This window comes from Emydura macquarii, unplaced genomic scaffold (assembly GCF_026122565.2).
Source record: "Emydura macquarii macquarii isolate MOO-44397 ecotype Brisbane River unplaced genomic scaffold, CSIRO-AGI_Emac_v2 contig_1110, whole genome shotgun sequence".
Taxonomy (NCBI): Eukaryota; Metazoa; Chordata; order Testudines; family Chelidae; genus Emydura; species Emydura macquarii.
Genome location: NW_027131247.1, coordinates 1,563,946 through 1,582,780, shown reverse-complemented (window position 1 = coordinate 1,582,780; position 18,835 = coordinate 1,563,946). Strand labels below are relative to the sequence as shown.

Genomic DNA, 18,835 nt, shown 5'->3' with positions numbered 1-18,835 from the left:
AAAGGAAACTGCCTTCTTTAACAGAATATAATGCCTCAAGCAGCATAAACTGATCTGTTTGGCTATGACTGCTTGGTTTTTTTTCTTCCGAGTAATGTCTCTGGGCAAGTCTTGGTATTTTCTTCTACTTTCCAAGTAGAAACAGGCCTCAAATCAAAATCCAATCCAACCAGCCCCAAACTTTTGGGTGTTTTTGAAATGGGCTCTTCAGTACAGGCCTGTCCTTAGCATCATCACTTTCCAGTCTTACCCTTATTTATTCAATATGGTGCTTGGTCCTGAGCACCTATTTATTATTATTATTATTTCTATTATGGTTGTACTTACTGTGTCTATCGCAATAGGCAGTGAACAGACAATCTCTGCCTTAGAGAGCTATCTGTCCATCTAAGGTACTTTTATAGCGCCCATTACCATAGTATCTGAGTGTGTCTCAGTCTTTTGATTGATTGTACCCTTCCCACCTCCCTATGAGTCAGGGCCATGCTGTTATGCCAATTTTAAAGCTGGAGAACTGATGCACAGGGAGACTCAGGGCTTGTCTTCACTATGTGGCTTCGTCGATGCAAGGTACGCAAGTTACGTGAAGTAAGTAACGTAACTGACATCGACAAAGCTTGCATTGAGTGGCTGCACTGTCTTAACTATACTATGTCAATGGCAGATGCTCTCCTGTCGACATAGCTTATGCTTCTCATTCCGGTGGAACAGCGGAGTCGACAGGAGAGTGCTAGGCAATTGACTGAGCGTGTCTTCACTATACCCACTCAATCGATGCCACTGCATCAATGGCTGCCACGCCAATGGAGCAGATCATGAAGACAAGCCCTCGGTGACTCAGATCCAAAGTCACCTAAGAAGTCTGGTGGAACAAGAAATTGAACCTGGATCTCCAAGGTCCTAAGCTAATGCCCGAACCACTGCTCATTCTTCCTCTAAACATGCAGTACAGACAAAAGTTGGGATAAAGAACATGCTGAAGCACAGAGGGATTAAACAGATTCTCCAGAATCACACAGCAAATCTGTGGGAGTGTTAGTATTGAACACAAGTCTCTCAAATCCAGTGCCTTTACTACAGCTCGATTTCTCTCTTGCTCACGTGGGCATCAATCAGAAGTAATGCCATTGAACTCAGACTCACATCAATGTAAACAGAGCAGGTCAAAATTTCCCATATTTTGAAATGTATTTCAAAATTTCAATAAAAAATAAGGAAAAACGGACTACATTTGTGAGACTTCCCCACCCCTTGTTTTCAACTTGCTCTAAGGGCTCATCTACACGGGACACTCAGGAAATTAATCCAAATTACTTAAAGGTGTGAATTTAAAGTTGATTTGTTAAATCCTATTAAATCTCCATGTGGATTCTCTCATTAGGAATTAAAGTAAGTTTAATTTGATTTTAGTTTAATTCTTTTCTAAAGTGAGAGGAGGTAATTACCTGTACTGACAGGAGAACCCTCCCATCGGCATAGGCAGTGTCTACATTGAAGCCCAGCTGCAGCAGCATAGCATTTCAAGTGTAAGGCCCTGTCTACACTAGCACTTATGCCAGCAAAACTTTTGTTACTCAGGGGTATGAAAAAACACCGCCCGAGCGACATAAGTTTTGCCAGCATAAGTGCTTGTGTGGCCACATCATGTCAACAGGAGAGAGCTCTCCTGCCCATATAATAAAACCACCTAAACGAGCAGAGGTAGCTAGTGCTGTCCACACAAGCACTTATTCTGGCAAAACTTATGTCACTCACAGTGGTGTTTTTTTCACACATCTGAGCAACGAAAGTTTTGCCAGCATAAGTGCTAGTGTAAATAAGGCCCAAGAGTAAGTGAGAGAAGACACAGGCCTCTTGTCTCCCTTTCCCTCCTGAACATTCTTACTCCAACACCCCTGCTGTCCTATTCAGAATATGCTCCATGGACAAATAAAGCCCTACCCTCCCTGTTGTTAGCTTAACAAGTATAATTCATCATTCCACCATCCTTTTTCCATCGTATTAGCAGGTGATTATGACTTAGTTTAATGAGCTACTAATCCTCATCAAAGAAGGCCACTGTTCCCTTTCCATTAATTGGGTAAATAATTAATAAAAAACAGCTCGGAGTCTGCCTGTGTTATCAAAGCATTATTATCCTCTGATAATATTTGCCTTGCAATGGGCTAACAGGCATATAGGCATTGGGCTATGTGGGGTATTTCCTCTGAAAAGAAATTAGAGGTCTGCTTCGTGTGTGGTGCATCTAAAAGAGATAATTAGAGCAACGGAATAATTACCCTAGTTGAATTCTAATGGATTAGAAACATTAATGTATTACGAAAAGGGGTAACACTTGATTTCAGCTCATGGCCAGCCTTACTTGCTTTTATTTATTTACAGCAAGGTTATGATTTGGACTGCACCTCCACGTGAAGGTGTAAGTATTTCTGCATTGGCTACACAGACCTTGAGTCTGGGCACCCAGGAGTAAACAGGACTATTCAGCCATTTACTCACTGTCCCCAGCTGGTAGTTGGGGAGAAGCAAGGAACAAAGCAGAGTCTCAGCTTCACACTTCCAGGTACAGGCCAGCAGCAAATTACTGCTCTGACCCTGGATCAAGCAGGGGAGGTACAGTTGAGAGTTTCATCCATTACAAGGCCAGATCATCTAGCCTGATCTACTGTATAATACAGGCCATAGATCTTCCCCAGAATAATACCTGTTTGAACTACAGCATATGTTTTAGAAGAACATCCAAAGCCCAAAGGGGTGTAATTCAGAGGGGTGTCTTAGAAGCACAATGCCTCCCAGGATGATTCCTGGACATTACTTGGATAAAGGCCATTTGTCCTCCGGTTTTAAGCCGGACAGTCCTGGTTTTCTAAAATATTGTCCAATGTCTGGTAGTGATGTGGAACTGGATGTGGTTTTTGTCTGGTATTTTCACGTGGAGTCGGTGGACATACAGAGGACACCAGTTTTCAGACCACGCCGCTGAGGTCACATCAGTGGGGGCAGAGCAGTGCACTTTGAAAAATGGTTTCCTTTTTGTGGCATGACTTTACATGCAGCGTGTGTATGAGATCACACCGGCGGGGGCAGGCCCACACTGTTTCTGGAAGTACTGGAATGTCTGGTAGTCTGGGGATGTAGCAGTGGCCATCCTGGGGGGGGGGGAGGGGGGGAGGGGGAGCTGTGTTAAAGGCAACTTTTAACCCTTCTTCTGTAGCTGTTCTTGATTCTTTAAGAGTGCTGTTTGCCATGGCTTATGGGTTCTTCAGAGCTTTAAAAACAGATGGTTTACAGAAATAATTCAATGGACAATACATATTCAGTGCAGTGGAGTGGAGCGCAGTGCTAACTAGGTACTAGAATGAGCACAGTATAAATACTTAGCTGCACAGTAAAGCCGACACAACACAACAGATTTGCCCATCTTCCATTATCACGGTCAGACAACACCTGATTGACCCAGTCTTGTTCAAACATTACCTTCCTGTACACACTGGGATATTCCTGCTCAGAACAATGGGATTGCCCAGGGTGTAAATGAGGGCAGAATCTGACACCCTAATGGCCACTAAATTCCAGCTCTGGCAGAGGAATAGAATTCCAAAGGCCCTCTCAAGCTCAATGACTGGTCTCAGAGACCCCTAAGGCCTGGTCTACACTGCAGAGTTAGGTTAGTGCAAGGCAGTTTACATCAATCTAACTATATACGTGTCTATGCTAAAACGTTTGTCCCACCAGTGTAACTGCCCCGTTATGCTGACTTAATAACTCCACCTCCTTGAGAGGCGTAGAGTCAGTGTCAATGGGGTCAAGTCGACGCCGTGCCAGTTTAGACACTGTGGTGCTTACATCGACTGTTACTGGCTTTCAGAAGCCATCCCACTGTGCCTCGCACTGACAGTACAATCGGTATAAGGACTCCTGGTGAGGAGACACACCGCTGACACAAGGATTGTAGCGATTTAATTACTTAGGTCGATATAATTTTGTAGTGTAGAAATGCCTCAAGAGTGGAAGTTCCACAACTCTTTCAATGGCTGCAAGAAAGCAAGGGGTGAATGGGTCTCATCAGCATCTCAAGTTGCAGAGTCCAAGACCACTCAGGGCATTGAAGCACATATCTCAAGCAATACATGCAATAGCTTGAGTCTCTGCAAGTTTTCAGTGACTTAGAGTCACCTGTGCATCCATAGAATAAGGCAGGAACCCAAGACCCACATTTATTTAAGGGCCTACCTTGACTTGTTAAGTCCACAGGAAAAATTAACTTTCAACAGGAGCCCAATCTGTCAGACAGTCAGCTAAATAAACACCAAGTTAACCAAACAGATCAGTATTACAACCTGTTGCTAATGAAATCACATTATTGGAAGCACATTGAGCTGCTACTGCTACTTCCAGTCCCAGGATCCTGCTCCGTCCACCTTTGTTATGTGACCACATACCCTTCCAAAAGAGACCAAAGCTCCCAGTCACCACTGTAGTTCTTACCCCTCCTTCAAACGCTCCAAGTAAATGGTGGGACTACCATTCTGCTTCAGTAGTAGCCTAACACCATCGACAATTCCATGAATTTCCAGCTGATTTTTTTTCCAAAGAGAGTTGTCTAGTGGATAGGTCACCTGAATGGAAGTCAGAAGACCTGGGTTTTATTCCTGTCTCTGTCATTGACCTGCTGTATATGTCTATGTTCATTTCACTTCTCCTCTGTCTAGTTTATTTAGAATGAAAGCTCTTTGGAGCTGAGAGTGTCTTTTACTGTGTGTTTTTACAACACCTAGCATAATGGGACATTATTAGAATACAAATAGGAGTTAGTAATAACAAGTACTCTTGCAATGAGGTACAATTCTACGTAAGCAAGGACAGCAGAATTTAGCTCAACAGAAATCCCTGAATCCTGGTAAATTACAAAGGTTAACGGGCAATATTAACATTTCAGATGGATTCCGCTCTCACATACACTGATGATACATAACTCTACTGACTTCAGTGCATTTGTTCCTGACTCACACTGGAGTTAGCGAAAGGGGAATCAGGCCCCTTTCCTGGATAATAAAGAGGAATGAGGGATTAAACCGAATTAATCACTCCAAGGAAAATATTAATCTCCTTCCACCTGCCTTTCTCCTAGGTGCATATTATGAAAATACCTGCGGAAGGATGAATGCAAGCAGGAGCATTTTACAATGGAATCAAATGAAAAGGAAAAAAATTCCCAAAATCTCTTGAGACACAAAATTTGTTTCAGGTCAGTCAGTGAATTCCATTTCAATATAATCAAAAAGCTTTGTTCAGTTTAGGCTTTTTAGAGAATAAAAATTCAATACTGTTTTCAATTCTTTTTCTATATGAAGTATCACACTCTACACACTGGCCTGCAAAGTTTAGATTTTGAGGAAATGACATTTCCCAATGAAAAATATTTCCAACAGAATCTATTTAACCACTAACTGTAGGCCAAATTCACACTTACACTTTATGCTAGACTGGCATGAAGCATTCTTCGTATAAATGAGAATCTGGCCCAATACGTTTTCTTGCAAAACCAGAGACCCGACATCATTAGACATTCATGATGGGTATAATCATAGTCTGCTCAGTAATTCCACATGAACGTAGCTGAAACTATAACTCAGTTTCATAAATTCCTACCTGCATTTTCCCTCCCTGCACAGATTCCTAGTAAGAGAACTGTAAAATAATTGAAGTCCGTGGGCTGGATTTTCCACTCTGTTGTACCCACTGGTATAATTGGCATCAATCCACTGAAATCAACAGAGTTATTCCCGAATCAGACTAATGTAAAGCAATAGAGAATCAGGCACTAGGTTTTTCCTAGCCACAAAATGCCACCTCTTGTTTCCTAGAGGGCTATTTTTCTGTTAAAATGTTTACAGCTCCATAATAAAAAGGGTGGGGAGATTTCACCAAGAGAGCCTTCTTCTTTCCATCTTTGCTACTGCACACACTGTACTGGGAAAGAAAAGATTTTTCTTTTCATTCCAAACCACAATAATGCAGTTTATCCTGGATATTTGTATGGACTCTGGGCTCATCAAGCTGTCTTCCTGGTCATTTGTGCCCAAGCTGACTCTGTACCAATTCTCTGGAGAATCCTTACGACAAGAAAAGGTGGGGGGGAGGGGGGGAGGGAGACAGAGGAAGGAATGGAAGAATGAAAAAAATACGAGATTGTCTCTTTGAAGGAAACAAGAAGAGGGAAAGAGTAGGGGAAAAGGAGAAAAAGATCCAAGGAATCTTTTCTTTCAACAGCGGTCTTCACCAGAGCTAGAGAGGTCACAGCTTTTAACAAAGCCTCTCTCACTTTCTAAACCAGCGAGGGGTTTCATCTGTATCTGTCTCGTTGCCTATCAACCACCCCTTTCCCTATGGACAAAAGAGGGAGAATATCCTCAGTAGTTCCAAACTTTGAACGTGTCTGGTAAGAAGAAATCCTCACTCGTTTCTTTCTTTTTGGGGGGTTGACTCTCAAGTCGGGCAGTGACCTGAAAGTTACAAGGTGAGAGGGCTAAAGTACCACTTCCTGAGCCTGCCATTTCCACTTTTATCTCTGGGTTAACCAGGTCAAAAGATGATGATCAGTGAGAGTGTATATTTTCTGCCTAGGAGATCTGGGTGGAGCACACCGTAAGCATCGCTATCTACCACTGTATAGCTGAAGACTCTTTCCCAATTATACTAGATCCATTTCCCTCTGGGAAAACAATTCTCAGGTATCCCTGTGGGATATTCTTGAGCCTTTCTTGTCTGACTTAGTTCAGTCATATCCATATGGTTTCAAAAATCTAAGTGGATGGAATCTAGATGTGTCTGGTTCATGTTTTTACATACAGAAAGCTTTCTTGCAGTTCCAAATAGATGCAATGGTCTTTTATGCTTCCTGTCAATCTGCTGTTGTAGTGCGGAACAGTTCTTGGGTTGCACCCCAGCAATGGCTGCATTTCAGTAACACGTCAAAAGAGGAGCCCTGATTCACCCCAGTTTGTTGCCTTTGAATCAAAGAAGTTACAGAAGTGTACAACTGGTGTAATGTACTGGAGAACCAGACTGAAAATCTGCCAAATACTTTGGGATCTAAAACTCCATATACATTAGGTTCTGATGCAGTAGCCAACATAGTTTAACCTGTTCCAGTATTTAAATGTTCTCCTTTCCTCGTCTTGACATTATCACTCAGCTCAAGCTCACTTCACAATCACAGAAGTACTGTGAACCCAATGAAGATACCGCTGTTATTTCCCTTCCCACTCCAGGTAACAGGAGTGATCAGGTACCTGTGCTAAATAAGTTAGTGTGAGCCAAATTCAACCCATTTTTAAATTCAGTGAGAATGACGCCAAAGACTTTATGTTATAAAAACAGAACAAAAAATCCACCAGGAGTAAGATCATATCGGTCATAGATCAGACCATCTCTCTAATACATTGTTTTCAATATAACCCTCCACCCATAAACATACAAGCTGAGATCCTGAGCTGGTGTAAACTGACGTAGTTCAATTTAAGTCCATGGAGCTATGCTGATTTAAGCCATTTGAAGATCTGGCCCTGATAGCAAATAACATTTCAAAGGCTTCACAGTATATCAAAATGGAAGAGACCGCTCAGTGCTGCCACAAAGACTATCTTTTTGTGTGAGGCTTTATCCAGCAAGACTTTGTCAAAACTCTTTAGCAAAGTCAAGCACAGAAATACTTCTCTGCTGAGGGCATCGAATAACTGACACATTTCACAGTAGTTTTGTTTCTCAGCAGAAGTCACAACACTGGATTCCCTCCCGCCCCCACCAACACTTTCATTTTTTTTGCTTTATTCTAGTGTCACTTCACCTACAGCAACTGAAACTAAAAGTCAAAAATATAGTATAACTTACATGATATACTTACATTATATAACTTACTGCTGCCCCATCTGGATATGATAGGAAAGTTCGCTAGCATGGCAAGGAAATAACTGCCAAAGCTCTGGTTGTCCTCAGCTCCAATACTGTGAGCGGAGCTGTGAACTCCAGGGTTTAGCTGACCCTGAGTTTTTATTTTAATAAACCAAATATACTTGCTATGCTGTGGTATTATGAAGCTGGAATAATGGAGGAAGGAAAAAGGGGTTGGATGGCACGCTGTGTCAGCAGGAAGTATACAGCAATGGAAGGATTAACTTTGATTCCTACTAGCACTACAGAAAAAAATATCAAGGAAATAAATTGTTCTACTGATCAGGAGACATTTTACTGAGTGCAATTATTAATACAAAAAAGGAAAAGAACATAATCATAATGTAAATCCAAGATGTATCTGCTAAGAGCCCCTGGAGGGAAACACGTTGATATATGTTTACAAGGAAACGTATTGAGAGAAACAAAAGGATAGTCTTTGTCTAGAGAACCAAATCTATCAGTGTGCCATTTAGGATATGCAAAATAAAGACTCTAGCTATATAAACCTCAGGCCTCGTCTACACTATAAAGTCAACCTAACACAGTCATTACTGTGGTTTCCATGTCCACACTACACTCCTGCTGCTGGTGGGTGTCCTCACCTGGAACACTTACACCCACTTACATGGAGCAGTGTGGGGTACTGACAATCCTATCTACATCGACCTAAGTGCTACCCCTCTTGTGGAGGGGGGTGCTTATTGGGTCAGTGTAATGGGGAACTGACATTGGTGGGAGCAATGCTGTAGTGTAGACACTTACAGTGTGAAGTTGTCGTAAGCTGTCTTAGGTTGAACTAACTCTGTAGTGTAGACCTGGCCTCTGCAGCTATCTGGATGAGACATCTGCCCCTAATAATAGGTGAAGTGGTCATAGTTTAAACTTCAGGTACATTTATAGAGGATTAAAAAAATCAACGCGTTTCCCGGCAACATGTCAATTTCAATACAACTGCATTTTCCCATGGAAAACTGTTCCATCGAAAAATTGTCCATCAGCTCTACTTGTTACATATTTGTACAGTGGAAACTCTCTCTCAGTTAGGACTTCTAAGTATTACTGTATTATATATATAAATAGCCATTTGTACCATGCTTATCTAGTTTTAAAGCTGCCGGTTGGCTTGCACCTTGGCCAATAAGCAATGAGTACAGTGCACAAATCCAGACTAGCACAATTACACGAAACAGTTTAAAACAACCTATCGAAATAATATTGTTTTCTGTACACTAAGGTGAGGCTTTTATTAGGTTTGGAACTGCATTAAAAGTTCATTAGTTATAAAAATCCATCTAACTGGGGGAGGATGTGGGGGGAGGTTGGCCTTAAGTGTTCTTAAAGCTGGAAGAGGTCTGTAAGCACCACAAACATTAAAGCATATTAAACAGTGGGAGCCCAAGAGCCCTCTGCAGTTTTCTTCGAGTGTATTACTTTTAAATTAGAGACAGGAAATTTTCCCTGTTGAAGCTGGACAGAAAACAGCTGTGCTCATTAAAAAAGGAGGAACTGCTAAGCAGTTATATAATCAACACTGTGTAATTAACACAAAATTATAATGGTAGATCTAACACAGAGCACGAGCCGTGTGATGCGCAGAATGCTAAGTGCTTTGTAATTGACTGCCCTTTATGTTGACTTCATTGTTCTGCCCACACTGTGAGTCCAAACATTGCTCCGGTCCATAGACTTCTTTGCAACTCAGAGATAGCCTTCAAGCCGGTTTGGTAAGAAAACCTTGCTTAGAGGGGTTGTTCAGCTCAGCATTTTCTCACTGATAAGAGAGAAGAACAAATGTTGACTCTCTTTCTGAAAGCAGAATCTGTGCCTGATTTAAGATATAGTTCCACACAGTGGGAGGAGAGAGATGGGATGTGAAAATAGAATTGAGTGCCAGAAATCCTGTGTTCTCACCCCAGATCTGCCACTCTGGGTGCCCTCAACCAGCTGGCAGGTGCACAAGGAGACATGGGGTAAACTTCATGGACCCATACAAAAATTAGCAATGAAGGGAAATTTTTCCAAAAAAAATAAAATAGGGTTCACATAGCCCTAATGCTTGGAGATAGAGACCTTGCCACACCTATAATCTAGATGCAGCTTCTGTTGAAGCTCTGTCGTGAGTGCTCATTAGCTTCCATCTCTTCATCAATAGAGTCATTGGTCCAGTGAAACATAGCTGTCATTGGAAGTCATAGTCTATAAAAGACACGATTCCTCCTGTAGATGGACCAAGCCCACCATGGGTTCAGCTCTATCAAGAGATCTAGAACTGGACCTTTCTGGAGAGGAAGGAGGATCCTAGGTTAGCCTAGGGACACCTGCAATCCGACACTTGGGACACCTGCACAATTACCTATCTGTGCTAGTTATATCGAAATGACCTGCACAGTGAATTGAGCCTGGAGGTCACAAATTGAGCTGGTCGGATTTTTTCAAAATTTGATTTTTGGATTGAACTGCGGTCATGAACATTTTACAAAAGGCAAATGTTCCCAATTTTCCCCCTCTGTAATCTTCTTCTTTTTAGCCTGTTACAAAAGAATGGGTCGCTGTGGCCTGATCTGTGTGCAACAGGACAAGTCTAATCTATTAGCTTGCCAGAGACAGAAGTGCGTCTTTTCATGCAATCCTGGCGTCCAATAGCACTGAGAAGTCCATGGGGACCCAACACTGCAAGCTCCCTTATCTGAAAGAAAGGAATGAGTTCTTCATGTGGTTTCCCTTTTCCCACCTGCATCACCCCTAGTCTTTCCTGGGTTAGCTTTATCACGCAGTATTTCATCCAGGAGCTGATCTCAGCTAAATATTTAAAAAAGCTGGGAGATGTTGCTGACTACAGTTGATGTAAAGGAGATGCAGAGTTGGGTGTCATCCATAGACTGCCAGCACTACAAGTGGTCACTAATGATGAATTGTACCATCCCCAAAGAGCAACAAATTTAATTTGAGCCACTTACTGGTGAATATATTTGTCCATCTACACGTGCATGCGTGCGCACACCCACAATGTCCAACCAGCTCTAACAAAAATATGTTTGTTACTCTAGGCCTGGAATTGGAACTGCATGGGATATAAAGCTGCCAAGTCCACGGCTATTTTGGTGACATTTATATACAAATGCACAAGAGATGTCCTCCCTTTGTTTTGATAAATGGATTTAAGTTGCTTCAAATGCTCTTGAACAAAGGAGTTCTGCTGCCTGCACACGTTTTCTAGATTTAGCATTTTGCTTTTTGACTGAGCAGCCAATTGGGCCAAAGCTGCCTAAGCTCCCTAGAGCACTGGGATATTTAGTGTCTCAGTGCTTGTATTACACAGTGAGTCAGTGGCAGACTCAGAAATGGAACCTAGGAGTCCTGACTTCCAGTCTCTTTCCTTAACCACTAAATGACACTACTACCTGTATAAAGGACCTCATTTTCCAAGGTTGCTGAGCACATACGTTTCCCATTGACTCCAGCTGGAGTTTTGGGTGCTCAGCACTTCTGAATCTTGAGTCCCAGATTTTGTGACAGAGATGTATAATGATTAATGGACTACAAGATAAAAAGCTTATCTAAGTTAAAACGTTTATTTTCTAGCTTGGTTTTCCTTCTCTGTTGTTTTTTTAAGCCATCACTTGATACAATATCTTTCTTCTTCCACACTTGACAGAACCAATGTCTCCAGTTGTCTCCCTAATGTATGTGGTCAACATCCTTCTCCAAAGCAACCCAGTAAAATACAATCTGGCCAGCTGGTTTGTTGTTGTTCTTCTTCGGTTCATCCCCTCAGAGGTATGCACCCTAATCTGGATCCAAAAATCCATCATATATTTTCCAACACTAGTATATGTATATCCACATCTTTTTCAAGTTATGGGGCCTGATTCATTACTGCATTCCTCCAGATATATGCTGGTGTCATTCTGTTAATTTTTATGGTATTACACTGACATAAAAATGGACTACCACAATGATAAACAAACCCAAGGTCTTCAAGAGATACAGCCACTTTCTTTCCATTCTGATGTACTCCATTGCCTACTGGACTGTAAGCTCTTCAGAGCAGGGAACTTGCCTTACTTTGCCAGTGGAGGACCACATGTGCACAAGATGTTATGTAAGAAGTAATAGTAATCAGAATACAGAAATATGATTTCTGTGTATAGCAAAAGTAAACACTGGATTAGTAGTAATTGGCACTAATTGCCAATCTCTACAAATGGTCAAAGACCATGGGCAGTGAGTTACATTGGATGTACAATGACAAAGTCAGAGCTGGGGTAAATATTTCTGAAGCACAGTGGTGAATTTATGTTAACCGTGCTATATTTTACTTTGCAGAGAGACTGGGCACTTCAGCCTGCAAATTTGTCAGTCGGGTAGTAAATCCTTTCAAAGTAATAAAAGGGGTGTCAAGCACTTAATTTTTCCATGTGCATCCCATGCACACATCTGCCATTTATGACTGTGGTGGAAGATTATTCTTGGCAAACAGCCCTTACTGATCACAGCAATAGCTTCGGGCATGTCCTAAACATGATGGTTGATTTTAAGATGTTTACCAAATGTTGCTGGATTTTCACATGCAGCCGTGTCAGACTTGTCTTTTTCCACCTCCATTCAGGAGATCTTTTTCCAGCTTAGGAAATTTACTAATCACCTGCAACTCCTTGTTATGAGAATAAGCTGTGAAAACGGTTCTGCGTGTCTTGCAAAGCATTCTCTTGAACCGTTTGGATCATGTCAGAGTTGTAACCGTGTGGCTCACCACACTGTAGGGTACGTTTACACGGAGGATAAAAGCCTTTCAGCCTGGCTGTGGCAGGCCCAGCGGGGCTAAAGATTGCTGTGTAGATGTTCAGGCTCAGGGTGAAGCAGGAGCTCTGGGACACTCTGCCCTCGCGGAGTCCTGAATATCTACACAGTAATTTTTCAGCCCCGCAGCTCCAGTCGGTTGTTCAGGGCCAGCTGCAGGTTTTTTATACCTGTGTGGATATACCCTTAGGGGCTGTAGCTAGCCAACTCTGATTACAGAATGAGTCACACCTGGGAGAGGTCAGGGTGTTGCCCTGCAAAGAGTGCAGGAGGATGCAATGAAGGGGGGAGGAAACTGGAGGGAGTGAGAAGGGCTCCTGCAGCAAAGACACTGAGACACATCAAGGAAGATGTGGCAAAGAGAAGACCAGGGAGCAGGAGGCACTTGTGGGAAACCCAGATGGAGTTTGGGCCTAGAGGCCAGTGCCAGAAGGCTCAGCTCCAGCTAGGAAGAGCAGGGAGGATGGGTCGTAAGAACAGATTGGGATAGAAGGGCTCCTGCTGTGAGAGATGACATCAGAGCCAAGTACGGGCTGTTGTGTGGTGATAGACTTTATTTTGGGACCCTGTGGACTGTTAAAAACTATTTCTGTTATTAAACCAGCCTGAGGCAGGGGTGTTATTATCCACATGAAAGCCTGTGTGCAGTTCTTAAGGGACCTGCGAAGAGCTAAGAGACAAGATACCTGCAACGCAACTGCTGCTCATGAGGGGGCACTCAGTAAATAGCCAAGTTACTACTGTCATTTTGAACAGACCAAGGGTAAAATTTTCAACAGCACCTAAGTGAGTTAAGAGTCTAACCCCCATTTCAGAAGTGACTTAGGAGTCTCAGGCTTATTGACAGTCTTAGGCTCCTACATGCCTGAGGCCACTTTTGAAAACGGGAATTAGGCACTTTTGAAAAATTTGCCCTGAGTTTCTCCCATCTGTTCAGAAACTTGTAATGATCACTTTGGAGCCTGAAAAAAAGCATGCGACTGATAACAGTGTTGCCAGCCCCAGGGATTCAAAGGTACAGCTGGTCAAAACATTTCTGATGCAACAGCTTTCTACTGGGAAATATTGATTCAACAAAATGAATGTTTTGTAGGGATGCCCTCAGGTTGTCACAGTGCGTCTCCAGAAAGGTCTGAGGAACTGAGCACAAGGACCCAGTAATCCTATTGGGGCCTAAAAGTAGTAATAAATACCACTCCAAATGAACAGTTTGTCTGTCTTTAGCAACTACTCAATAACTCAAGTCAATCCTGCACTCACACTCTTGGAATGACACTTTAGAATGTGCTATATCCATTTTTTTTTAAATTGATTAGGACCCAACTTCCAAAATTAAAACTGAAGCTTGTACATTGGTTTACACTTCAAAAAATACTCGTTTCCTCCAGGGATCTCTCAATTGCCTCTTGAAGAACACAAATATTGCAGCAACGTCCTCCCCCACTCCCTTCCCTCCACAGACAGTATTCTCACATGAAGTTGAACAGAGTTACAGCAAAAGGGAATTTATTAAAATTGAAACAATGTGGGTAATCATGATCTAATGTTTGTTTATCTCTGGTTACTCCATTCACTTTTAATATTTACTCAACTTTCAGTCTACATTCTCTAGTCCAGGGAATATGGATTTTCTTCACTGAGAATAGTCATCCAATTGGAAAACCCATGGAATGTCTTGCATGAAGTATGCAGAATACAATGATACAGCTCTTGAGAAGAGGACCATCAATCAAGTTGGTTTAAAGGGCCCTAATTCTCAAAGTTCTGAACATTCTTGTTTGCTTTTAACATTCTATGTAATAAAAGAACATGTGTGGCTTTGCATAAACACACCCAGCAAAACCTTAGCATGGTGATGGTGATTTCTATTACAGCTATATATGCAGCCAAGATCTGGATCCATTGCATTAGGCTCTGTACATACACATAGAAAGAGACAGTCCTTGCCCCCAGAGAACTTAGAGTCTCAGGCTTTAACCCTGAAAAGATGCTTAACTTTGAGTATCACTAACTTACACCCTTCCATACCATGCCTACCCCCAATGCAATAATGAAGTAACTGAGAATCAGATACTATCATTCTAGGATGCAAGGATCAATACTGCAGGATAAGACTAAATATGACTAAACTAACTATTTTTTTTCACTATTATTCTAGGTAGGATGAGAAAACGTTGCTGCTGTTGGCGCTCCGTCTCGGACCGTGGACGATTGAGAAGGAACTGAGGGGGTTGGGTCGCGCGCGCACCAGAAGACGCACCAATGGTGCCATGAGATGGGAGCTGCACACGTGCGACCCTGACAAGCACTGCTAAAAGATCTCTGATCAAGGACGTGGGATTTGACGACATTAAAAGTGGAGCATCCACAGGGACATCACTTATAGAAGATATAGCACATTCACACATTTTGTTTTTTGAACAATGCTATAATCAATTACATATCTTGGATACCACCCATATAGGAAAATTCTCAGTTCCAATAACAGATTGAAAGGAAATAAAATAGGACTACACTAAATATATGCCAAAGCACAATCAACACTTGATCTCCACTAGCTCTAATGAAAAGCTATGTTGGTTTTCATTGGGAACCATTTCACTGCTTTTCATTCTTTGTTTGGGAATTTTTCTACAAAAGAGTTTTTCGTTGAAACCAGCATGTTTAGCAGGAATGTACCCGATTCAACACACACACACACAAAAAAATCATTAGGAAGCATTTCTCAGGTCAAGATGGAATTTCTAATAAAAATGAGAGACAGATCTATCCCCAGTAACACCTAATGATTTGAGCACTTAACTGGGAGATGCAACACCCACCTTCAAGTCCCTGCTCTACCTCATTTGGAGTAGGGACTTGAGCCTGGGCTGTGCCATAACCACTAGACCATGGAGTCAGTCAATCTCTCCTGTTGAGCTGTTTGTTTATTTGTATAAATAAATAAATATTCATTCAGCCAATATTCTTGGTTTCATCCCAGTGTGGAACAGGAAAATATTTTTTTAAATCTTGAAAATTTTTGCAGCACACCATTTTCCAACAAGCTCTATCTGTGTAATTGTTTCCCTTCTAAATCTATGGATTCAGGATGGAATGTTCAAAGAACCCTATGGGAGTTATGCACTGAAATCTATTGGCTTTCAAAGGGAGCTAGTAGCCTACCTCTTGGATTTAAAAAAGTTACCCTAATGCCAAGTCACTAACCTCCTTCACCCTCACTTTACCTATCTGTAAAATTAATACTTCCTCCTACTTCACAGGGATTGAGTGTCTTAATTCTTTAACATTTGGGAGGTGCTTTGATACCAGAATGATGAAGACAATAGAAATACCTATAAATAAACCTAATGAATTAATATACTATAGCACTCTTCAAAGCTTTTTGTATTAAGGCATTCCCATGTGTTGATCATGCCTTTATTGTGCAATGTAACATGAAAGAGGACAATACAGTTTATTAGGGCTGAAGATTTTTGTGTGTGTCCCAAAATTTAGAAAGGTCAATGAAAATTTGTCAGAATTTGGATAGAAAAAGAGAAAATATTTTGCCAAAATTGCTGCTTAACTATTTTCCTATTTCTGAAACAGCTCTACAACCTAGAGAAGTGTTTCTCAATGACCGGTCCATGTCCTGGCACCAGTCCCTGAGATCTCCCTGACGCAGTATAGGAAGCCAGTCCCTGGTATCAAAAAGATTGAGAAACACTGGCCTAGAGGATATTGTGACATGGCCTGCCTCTGTAATGCCCCCTGCAGCCCAACAGATCTCTACCCACCTAGTTGCAGGGTCTCGAAGGGTCAGTTGCTGCCTCTCATGGGCCCAGTGCAACGGTGCTTTCGCCCTCTAGCTAGAGGCATGCTTGAGTTCCACCCCTTCTGCAGTACAGAAGTCCAAAAATAAAGGAATACTATGACCTCAAAAACCAGAGCCATCAGAGGAGTCTTCAGCAGGACCCTGCCCTTCCATTCAGGGCGTGTCTTCAGACAGCCAGTCCTTTTAGTCAGTCTTCCTAAGACTGTCCCATCCACCTAGAGACTTGTCCAGGCATTAAGCTTTCTCCGACTCTGGCCTGAAACCAGGCTTTCCTCACCAAGACAGAGACACAGCTCTGCATTCCTACCTAGTTAGCTCTCAACCAAACTGGGTCAACTCCTCGCTTCACTCCTGATATCTTCCACAGATGTAGCGGGTTGGGGTAGGGCCAGCTGGGTCTATAGGCCTTTATTAACCCTTCTCCTTATTAGTGTGGGGCCTACACGCCCCACCACATGTTCCTTTGGATATCAGCTCAAGTTATCACTCAACTCTGTTTTAAAATCAGAGACCTGAACTCCTAGACCAGGATTTTCAACAAAGCCCAAATCACATTGAAATTCTATGGTAATTGGGTACCTACCTCTTCGAAAATTTCAACCTGTTAAGAGCTGGAGTAAAATTAAACAGACACATTCAAATGTGCCTGAAATGTACACGAGTGACAATAAATACATGATTTGAAAAGAAACATATCCAGAAACACGCTTTGCAAGTGAAATATTAGTTACATATGTGGGGAGGAGGAAGGAATGACTAATTTTCAGAACTCCATCAAGGTTGAATTCCCTATCAGCTAAATTGCATCTTGTCAATGAAAAAAAAGATAAAAATGGACCAGACCCAGATCTTTAATCTATGATTAATAAACACATTTTCCCCCTAGGGATAAGCAGGTCTGGTGATATTTGTGCTGTTTGTGGCGGTGAGCGGGGGGAGAGGGGATTCAGTTCATAACATTTTCCACTCTATATTGAACCAAAAAGAGAAGTAATTCAATGTAGTTTAATGACCTTGTCATCTACAGAGGCAAAACTCTAGATACAGGCTGCATCCTGTTTGTCAAACAGTTCTCCAGGCCTTGAGTTATCTGACACTGATATTAATGCAATTTTTTATTTCATTCATCAAGAAATATAAGAAAAGGTTGTTTTTCTGTAAAAATGAAACAACCCATAGGAGATAATAAACAACTATCTGGCAACTGAATCCAATGAAGAAGAACAGAATTATTCAGGGATAATGTCAATACAATTCATAATTCTGTATCTGATCCTCAGATTATATGTTTGCAGTGTTGTAGCTGTGTTGGTCCCAGAATATTAGAGCGACAAGGTGGGTGAGGTAATATCTTTTATTGGACCCAGTTCTGTTGGTGAAAGAGACAAGTTTTGAGTTACACAGAGCTCTTCTTCAGACCTTTTCCCAGATATGATGAGTTCTGTGTAACTGTAAATCTTGTCTTTCACCAACAGAACTGGGTCCAACGGAAGATATTACCTCACCCACCTTGTCTCACTTTTAAATATATCCTTATGTTCATTATATACATACAAGAACTCCTATTCATTGAAAGCCAACATTTCATAGAAATATGTCTATTTTGAATTTTATTGGAATGAAATGTTTCAATGAACCTGAAACTATTTTTTTTTTTAATTTCTGAACAGGGAATTGTGAATTTTTTCAGAGCAGAAAAAAATTCAAGAATCACAATTTCCTATGAAACAGAAAATCTGGTCCCCTCCTAGCTCTAGTATATAGAGAAAAAGAGAGAATGAATTTGGACAGGATTCACAGAAGAGTGATAAGAATGAGCTGAGGACTAGAAGGTCTCTATTTCAATGACAGACTTAAGGAGATTAATGTGTTTTGTTGATCATAGAGAAGGTTAAGATGTGACTTGATCACAGCCTATGATTACATACACAGGGAGAATACATCCAATGAAAGGCCTCTTGAATTTAGCAAAGGCATAACAAAGTCCAATGACTCATAGTAGCAATTTAGAAACTTGATGAATTAAGCAACTCTTTAGCTGTTAGGGTAATTAGCCAGTGAAAGAACTTGCTGTGTGATGTGGTGGGTTCTCCACCACTTAAAGTCTCTAAATCAAGATGAGAAGTCTTTCTAGAACACATGTTTTAGGTCCTTGATGCAGAAATCACTGGGTAAAATCTACACCTTGTGTAATGCAGGGGGTCACAGGAGGAACAGATGATGATAACGGTCCCCTCTGGCCTTAAAATCTATTGATATACA

At 41.6% G+C, this 18,835-nt stretch overlaps 1 protein-coding gene across 1 annotated transcript in view; it reads right to left on the bottom strand.

The window, feature by feature from the left end:
* Positions 1 to 4,572, bottom strand: part of LRRTM4 (leucine rich repeat transmembrane neuronal 4) — a 651,824-nt gene extending 647,252 nt beyond the window's left edge. Inside the window, exon 1 of the mRNA XM_067545847.1 lies at positions 4,489 to 4,572. The gene's annotated coding sequence lies outside the window, so the exon portion shown is untranslated. The remainder of the gene's footprint in view (positions 1 to 4,488) is intronic.
* Positions 4,573 to 18,835: the final 14,263 nt, after the last annotated feature.